General features: G+C 33.6%; 1 pseudogene; it reads right to left on the bottom strand.

Annotated features, from left to right (window-relative positions):
- Nucleotides 1-805: 805 nt before the first annotated feature.
- LOC132309265 (uncharacterized) lies at nt 806-8,861 on the bottom strand (annotated as a pseudogene).
- Between the last annotated feature and the right edge of the window lie 942 nt (nt 8,862-9,803).

The raw sequence follows: 9,803 nt of genomic DNA, 5'->3' as shown, positions 1-9,803 counted from the left end.
GCAAATATATGTAAAGCCCAATGCATGAATATCATATTTATAAATAAAATATCGAATTAACATTAATTAATTAGCTTATAGGGCATATAATCCCAATAATCTTCCACTTGCACTCAAAGCCAATTACCATTACATCAATACCCATCCCTTCAATATGAGACTCAAAAACCCTAATTGGTAGAGTCTTAGTGAAAGGGTCTACAAGATTATTTGAAGATGCAATCTTAGTGACAACAATATCCCCATACTGAACTATTTCTTTAAAACACCACCACGCTTCCATCACTCTTCTTGTATACACAAAGCCCATTCAGATTCTAATCAAACCGAATGTTTTGTGTCACAATCATTCGTAACCTTTTCATAAGTATAGAGGGATCTTGCTCTTCTGGGATCACCTCGTCAGACTTTCCCAAGAGCATTAACCTATCAGATGGCCTGATAACCCTCTCATTACGTTAAGGTTCCGATATAATAAGAGATTTTGGACTCGTAGTTTTTGATGTCTCAATTATTTCAATATCATATAAGGAGTGAGGTATAAGAATAATTAAATAAAGACTATCCATCAATGTACGAGAATAAATAAACCTTTTATTTTTATTTATTAAAACTTCTAAATCAAAAATATTGCAAAACCCAGATTTTGAAAAAATTGAAATAAAAATCAAGTATCTTCTACTCTCTGGTACATAAAAACAATCTTTAATAATAATACTCCTATTATTTATTTCAAAATAACTACTTCTACTGATACTGCCGCTACCCTTGCTTGTGAAGCAAGATGAAGATAGATATCTCCCCTTCACTCAGTCTTCTGGTTTCCTGAAACCCCTACAATAAATTGCAAACAGGTTAGTGGCTCCAGAATCTACAAACCAGGTATTCGTAGATCCAACCACTTCTTAATAATGAGTGACTGAAGCATACTTTCAGAGTGCTTCTTTGCTAGATATACTCGACAATTCCTTTTCCAGTGTCCTTCCTTACCACAATGGAAATAATTTCCTTTGATTTTAGCCTTGCCCTTAGCCTTGACAATTCCACCACTAGTACTAACCTTTGGGGACAGTGGAACCATGCTTCTTATTATGGTTCTTGCCTTTCGGCTTTCCATGAGAAGAAGAACCCTTTTCCATTATATGAACACTGCCTTGACCCTTAAAAATACCTTCTGCAGCTTGCAGAGCATTCATCAGTTCTGATAAAGAATAAGCCATACTATTCATAGAATAATTTAGTTTGAACTGATTGAATGACTCTGGCAATGATTGCAAATTATATTAACCTAGGTCTCACCATCTATGTCTGTCCCAAGAACCTCCAGTTCATTGAAATAAGAAATCATTTTTAAAAGGTGTTCGCCAACTGGAGTTCCTTCAGGCATACGAGCATTCATAATCTGTTTCATTGCGACTTGTCGTGCCGCTCTACTTTGTTCCCCAAACATTTTCTTAAGGTTCAACAAAATGTCACGAGCAGTGACAAAAGACTGATGGTGATGTTGTAAAACATTTGACATTGAAGCTAAAATATAGCACTTGGCCATTTCATCAGCCTTTTGCCACTTCTCGTACATTTCTTTGAGCTCCTGGCTGTCATCAGGGCAGGCATATGAGGGCAAATTTGTACTCATGTGCAGTAAGAACAATGTGAAGATTTCTCTTCCAGTCAACATAGTTTGACCTGGTTAATTTGTTGTCCTTAAGAATAGCAACAAGTGGACTGAAAACATTCGACATCTGAAATATAAACATTCATGTATAAATAAAAGTGCATACATTTTGAAACAAAAATTAAACTTTAGTTTTCATATAGTCTCTCAGTGGGCCTCTCTAAACCACTGATATAATGAAAACATCGGTAATCATAATCCATGTAGGTATTTACTCATTTCTCTTAGGGGGCAATAAGAACATGCCACTACCAAGAGATCATGTCACTACCTTGATTAGACGGAAACAATTTCCACCATATCCTACTGTCTAGGCATCTCATGCCAAATGAAATATGGTAACCGATTTATCCTTGACCTCTAAGTGAAAATACCCCTGAGGTGGAGCGTAGTCCCACTTAGTCAAGTGTATACCATTGTCTAGAAGTAGTGCAATTGAATGAGGTCCGTCTCCTAATGGTGATTGTCCCCATCTGCCTGCCGCTAGTTCTATCATACGAGATCTATATCTAGTAACCAGTGATATAAATACCCTCCGGAGGAGCACCCAAGATTGGTGGCGAGATACTTGTTCCACCTACAATAGATCGACAATGGAAGGTTGTGGAATTTAAGATTAAATCCCGCTCCCACTTAACTTTTGAAATTAGAGAGTTTTAAATTCCATACATCCTATGCATAATATCATCATATTACAATATTAATTTTAATCTAAATAATATTGGAATCTATTTTAAAATTTCTTTTAGGCTCAATGAGCCTAATCCATTTGGGTCAACTTAGCTCAAATTCTGGAGCTTAACTTTGAGATAATCCTACACTTTCCACAAAATTTAATTAAAATAAAATATTTAATTTTCAGAAAATCAAATTTTTTAAAAGATTTTGGAAAGTGCTAATTTTCCCAAAACAACCCAAATAAAAAATTTCAATTTTATTTAGTTTAAAATTAACTAAAACACTACTAGAGCAATTCATGATTTAAGCATATAATTATCACATAAATATAAGCATGCAAATAAAAATCATGTTGCACCATAAATAGTGCTAATCCCCTCTCATGGCCGGTTAATATCATCTCATGATCACCTTGTGCTTCCAAATTCCTCCATTGGAAGCCTTAAAATCTTATCTTGTTTGAATCCTTTCTTGAACTCTCAAGAATTTCAATCCTAAATTTAATAAATATAGTACAAGTCTTTGTCCAATACTCAATTTAGGGCTTACAAAAATTCTAAACACGATAAAATAAAATAAACTTATTCGGCTAGGAAAACCAACCTTTATTGAGTCAACCCTTTAAAACCGCTACCTCTAATTAATTAATTATATCACATGCAATTAAATAATAAATTAAAACTCAACCGGGCCATGAGAGAGATTAAATATTTAATCTGCACCTGCAACCAAATTTTAATATGCATACAAATAATATGTGTATACATTCATGAAAAATAAAATAAAATTGATTGCGGCAGACTTCAAAATAGTATCAATATCAGAAGTACAGGCCACGTTTGGGTAATTCAATACAGGATATTAATATTTGTTCATGCAAATGAGTAGATTTAATATTATATTTATATAAAATCAAACCAATTCATGGATGCAGAAAATGATTATCTATGTAATCATTACCATCTCTTTCCATAAATTTATTTATATTAATGATTTCTATCACATGGGTGATAGTAAATATATTTATTCTTACACACTAAAGGTCCCCAGTTCGTTCCTAGGCAGTAACACCAATTAATTCCCTTTTGATGTGTGCGAACCCATCTCATGGGTGAGCACGAACTGATCATAGCAGCCCATATATATATATATATATATATATATATATATGTACAGCCCATCACATGGGGTATTTCTATACATAGGTAATTTTATATTAAGCAACAGTAATGTGTTACTCTATTCATTATTTAAAAATAACCTTAAATAAAGTATGAGTTTCCAATTAAATCTCAAACTAATAACCATCTCTAGACACGCCCAACGATGGTCAAAAATAATTTTATTATGGGCTAAAACATAATTTTATTCCGGTAATCTTTTAATTACCTATTGTTGCATTACACCCATCACATAGGTGTGCACTGATCACCGAGAGACCAAAAACGGCTACCCACACCATGACATTTATTTATGTATTTTTAATTTTCACAAGAAACTCAAACACTGAGAGTTTCAAATTGACCATTAAATAGTAATACTTAAAGGACAAATAAAACCAATAAAACCCATACGGCAGTCTATGGTTCATAGAATAGTCCATCCATTCACTTAATATAATAATATATATTTAAATGAAAATAACAAAAGAACAACCTCTGGCCAATCTCAATGTTCAATCAAAATATTATTATTATTATTATTATTACTATTATTATTTTTATTATTGTTACTAAAATTGAGAACATTAACAAGGCATTTTCTTTTCTCTCCCTCGGCAACACTATGCATCCATGGATCTATATATATAATCCCATTGGAACAGAAAACCTATCACATGGGAATGAACATTAACAAACAACAATACTGAACTGGTCACTAATTGATGTCAACAATGATTATATTATATATATCTATATATATATATAATATACATGGCATGCGATTTAAGCAATAGATTGAAGAATCACAAAACACACTCTAATAAAAATAATCATTATTGCGTACGAACAGCCCATCACATAGGCATGTTATTCTGTTTTAACAAAAGCCCTATTAAAATATATATATATATATATACAGTAGTAACAATAAGAGAATACCGGAATCCTCCTTTCTGTAACCAGCCACTTTTCTAGGAAGTCACTCCGTCCCATTACAAGCCGTAATGGTAGGTACACAATAATCAGATGGGCTAGATATTTTACGAACACATCAATTTAATCATGCTAGATTTATTCATGCTATCAAAATTAATTTCATGATCATGAATAAAAATAATCTAACATAGAAATTTATCAATAAATCAAATCATAATTCACAGTGATTTAATAAAAAGCATGTAGGTTGCTCTGATACCAATTGAAGGCATAACAGAAGCATTTAATAAATTTTCAGGAATATATCCACATGATATTTCATCAAATCAAATAATACGGTAAAGGAAACTTGTACCTTTGGACGATTAATCAATCGTTAACACTACGAGAATAAATTGGTCCTCCTTTGACCTTGAACACCAGTTAACCTTTACTTCTATATCCCTGGAATACATAGGTTTATGGAAACCCTATATCTGTCACTCTCGTTATTCTGTATTCTGTAAGATTGTCTCTCAATTACCGAATCTCAACTTGAGAGATATATCGTGTATTTAGATAGGGCTAGAGATGAGGATCAAAAGGGATTCTTATCAGTGATACCCCTCGATTCTAGAGTCATGGGTGATTAAGTTAGAGCACAGATCCGAGGGATACCACACAATTAATATGTAAACAAGTAGGAATACAAAATAAAATAAAAATAAATTGATAAACTAAGAAGAATTCTAAATACGAAAATCCTCCAAAATAAAATATTAATATAATTTAAATCTTTCTAATCCGTACAACTCAGGAATCCATCTAGTGGACCCCTAATAATCTCAAACGATAAATAAATTTACAAAAACAAAAACCAAAACTAAAATAAGAAAGAAAATCCTATATAGTCGGAAGAGTGAGTGTTTGTATCCCCATCAACACGATCAAGCTCTAAGCCTAGTACTGACGAACACCAGAAAAATAAGATTGGGTCAGGCACACATGCAAGTTCTATCCTACTACAATCCATACATAAACCAGATACGCAGATACATCCTAGACAGCCCGGTAATAACTAAAATAGTCCATATATATATAAATACACATTATAGGATGTTCACTAGCCTATAGTTATCACACCTGAGTAGAAGGTAACGGGCAGAACGTATGAAGCGTAATCATGCACACCTAGACCTACCAGGGAACATCATTAGGTCCAGTCATCCCTCCGAGGCGATATACGCACCCTAACCGTGATCAGGAGACTCAAGCTCGTATCACGATACCATAAGTATATATATAAATCCTTCCTAGTACAGAGAAATAAAACAACCATCCGTTATGTCGTTCAACTGTTTTAGTTGACAGGACATGCATCCATATAGGATCTAACTGTTTTAGTTAATACATTTCGTATGTATGAAGAGGTAGGACTTAGCTTTTAGATCTAATCCATCTCCAATATGCCACCGTCCCATACCGGTGCATATAATGCATATGATCCATAAATGATGCACACTCAAATTAACATAAAATATATCCAGGAACCAACATAATAGAAATCAGATATAGATAAGATCCTATCATGCATCCAGTATATGATTATAATCATAGAATTTCAGTTTAAATTGTTAAAGTACTAATATACAATTTAAATCATCAATATCCATCCAATTGACAAAACAGAGCATATAAAAGTTCATCAATTTACATCCATAGCATGTTATAATGATAATCAGAATTATGAACTGAGTACATTATACTCGAAATCCCAAACCATACCCTCATACTAGTTCATTTAAATTACTAAAACAAAGACTAGTAATTAAATTCTCCTCAATCCTTGACGGCATGCAAATTAGTATTTAAATCCCATGACGTCCCTTAAATCCTCCATTTATATATCCTACACCCGATATAATGACACTCAGAAGTCTAGATAGAGTACACGATATGAATTCCCAATTAGAACTTCATACTAGTCTACTTAGTTCGCTAACACGAAATTAGCAACTAAAACTTCTTCAACTCTCGACGGCATGCAACTTACTTGTTAAAATTACATGACGTCCATAACCACAGCATAACCAACATTCCTGGAACTGAAATATGTTATATATATCATTAATATAAAATCCTAACAATCCCTTTTATACCAGTTCATTTATCTTGCTAAAACAACTAGCAATGCAGTCTTCCCTTCTTCCTGACAGCGTGAACAAAATATTTTATAATTCATGATGTCTTCTACAATTAGCACACCAACTTATACTAACTGTTTTAAGGGTCTAACATGTTAATTTTAAATATTTACAACCTCCCATAACTTTACAGAAACTCCACTGAAGCCCCTGGAATCAGAAAACTGTCCGAAAACACCCCATAGGGGTTTTTTTTCAAGGGAGCCGGCTCCCCCACCATGGGAGCAGGCTCTATAACTTCCAGAGTCGGCTCTCCCTCATGGAGATCTGGCTCCCTCCATTAGGGAGCCGGCTCTCCCCCATGAGAGCCCCTCTCTGCTTCACTGCTTCGTATCTGCTTCGTCCGGTTGTCGTCTGCGCTTCCGGCGAAGTTCCACCCTCTATCCTAAGTCTTTTTAACATTCCTAGAGTGTAATTTAAGTTCTTATAGTCCTAGAAACTCCTCATATTCCAGTGTGAACTAATTGACAAAAACTTAAATCACAACCGAACAGTTTATGCAAAAACAACAGTTTAAGTTATAAGAACGTAAAACAGATTACCGCCTAATCTAACATGCATAAACGTCCATTTTAAAAGTTTAATTAGATTCCTGGAGTCTATTTAGAATGCACAGAACACAAGTTTACAGGAAGGAGATAAAATGAAACTTTCCTTTAGGTTTCGGTTCGAAACCTTTCAACATCGTCTCTAAGTTCCGGCAACCCCAAGACTATCCCTTCCTCCTCTGTTCACTATTCTTCTTCCTCTATGTCTTCTTGACTCAACCCATGAAAAAATCCCTTAATCAAACTCTCAAGACCCTATCTGTTTATCTCTCAAATCATTACTACGTGAATAGGGTTTTTTTTCCAACCCTAGCAGACGTATAATGCTCTATATATATAGGTTGTTCTTTAACCTACTTCTAATTCCAACTACACTATGTCGGCTAATTAATCTCCATAAAAGAAAACCATAATCCTAAACTACATACACGACCAAATAAAACAAATAATTTATACAAATAAGTCATATAAAAAGCACGTCATTTAAACCACAAATTAATCAATTAAAAATACAACCAATAAAACAATTACAGTTAAATAATTAATTTAAAGAAATACACCAATATAATTAAACAATTAATTTAAATAAACACAATTAATTAATGAAGAAAAAAATACATAAGTCACGTAAGTACATAATTAAATAAAAATTCAATAAAAATCAAAATTAAATTCCCATTTTATCCTTTTGAAAACTAGGGGTATTATATTCTTCCCCCCCTAACAAAAGGAATTTCGTCCTCAGAATTCATGAAACTCTGAATTAATGTCTGTTCAAAATTCATTTTCGTTTTCATGTGGCATAGCCTTTTTATATGAGCTCCACCAAATTCCAACACATCTAACAATAACCAGGTTTCTATGTTTAAGAGATACCATAAATGTACAACTCCTAGGTTGTAGCTAGCAACTATCCACTCCTACCCAATATTTAGTGAAGGGGAACAATCCCTATTCCTCCAAGTTCCACAGAACATATGCATAAAATTCCTATGCATCCAGCGTTAACTAATTAGTAATGTTAAGCAATACGCTACTGCCTAAATCGATTAACAAAATCCGTGAAAAGTCAACGCGATTCATTAAACTAACCTTCCTCTAAAAACATTGCTTCTAATACAGAAGACATCCAAACCAACCATTTCCTGATAGAAAACTCCAATGTACGAGTTCCACTATTTACAAAATTCGACTGCCGCCTTCAACTTGCGCGCAATGATTACAAAAGAGAGTATTTCTCTTCGATGTAACCTTATATAAAGACAAGGTCTTATTATATAACCTTGCTTCCATACCAGACCAACGAGTGAGAGATCTGTACTACGTAATAGCCAAAACCTCAAACTTTGTCGCACTAACCTCCTTGTCCCAATAATAGCACAGAAAATAACTGAAAAGCGAAGTAACACTTCCAATTACCCGTGCAAACCTAGGATATATATCATAAGCATATCCTCCATGACCAAATATAATATCTCGATCAATTTCCCGTTCAGAGATGCGAAACATAGTTGTTGCTCCAACACCTTCAGAAAATTCCTTTGACACAACACTGTTAATCGACTAGACGAAAAAAACACATGTTATAACTCCGTTATTAGTGCAATGTAGCACTGACATGAAACGCCAAGGTAAACACCACTAAAGTGACGTCCCCAAGCGAACTTGCTCTATCCATCACACTTATTCCATAGAGAATTAAAATTCCCAACCAATGGCAGTAATTTCTACCAACCATCCCCTCCTGAGTAGTCCTACTCCCATTTTGAGATAAGAAGTGGCTAATACCTCCAATAATATCCAAGTATAATTTTTTTTTTCCCCACCTTGCTAACAGGTGATATACTTGGAGATAGTGATATACATGTCTCTATCCATACCGGCTCACCAAGACGAACTTGGTATGTAGTGCTGCAACTCCTAACCATTTGACTACCATAAAATATATGAATTTTATAGCTCAGTCACTCCAATTTGCCTAGAATCATTAAGACAAACCATTCCTTCTCCTTCAGTACCCTAAACTCAACTGACTAAGATATTGCCTCTTGTGGGGTCAGCTCAAATATTCTAAGGTGACCACCTCAATTCCCTTGGTAATAGCAAGTGGTAGTATCTACACATGCTAAAACACAACAGATTACGCAATAACCACCGAAGATTCAATTACCATATCGGTTGATAAGATCATCCTCCTTGTAATACCCCTAATTTTAAAAAGGATATTCCTGGTATTTAATGGTATTTAATTTATTATTTAAGTGCATTTTATTTGATTATGTGTCATTATTTTTTTTATTAGGTGCTTAATTATTTCTTTTGTGGTGATTTAATTTATTTAAATGAAATTTATTTTTAGTTATTTGATTGGAATTACTTGTTAGTGTTTTAATTATTTAATTGGCATTAATGGTTTAAGTGTAATTGGTTTACTTATTCTATGTGTGTTTGATTTTATGTGTGTCTTATTTGGTTTAATTGGGTTTACTAATTATTATTTTATTCAATTAGATTATTTGTTAAGTATTTAATGGTGAATAGGGTAATTAGGTAAATACATCTAACTAGGGTTTTAATTACAGTATAAATTAGGGTTTTATATTATAGCCGTCGTAGGTTT

Source organism: Cornus florida, unplaced genomic scaffold, assembly GCF_030987335.1.
Source record: "Cornus florida cultivar Cherokee Brave unplaced genomic scaffold, ASM3098733v1 CherokeeBrave_3.0.0_Hap2_Chr05, whole genome shotgun sequence".
Lineage (NCBI taxonomy): Eukaryota > Viridiplantae > Streptophyta > Magnoliopsida > Cornales > Cornaceae > Cornus > Cornus florida.
Note: the sequence above shows the minus strand (reverse complement) of the source record. Positions and strands in the feature narration are given on the sequence as shown.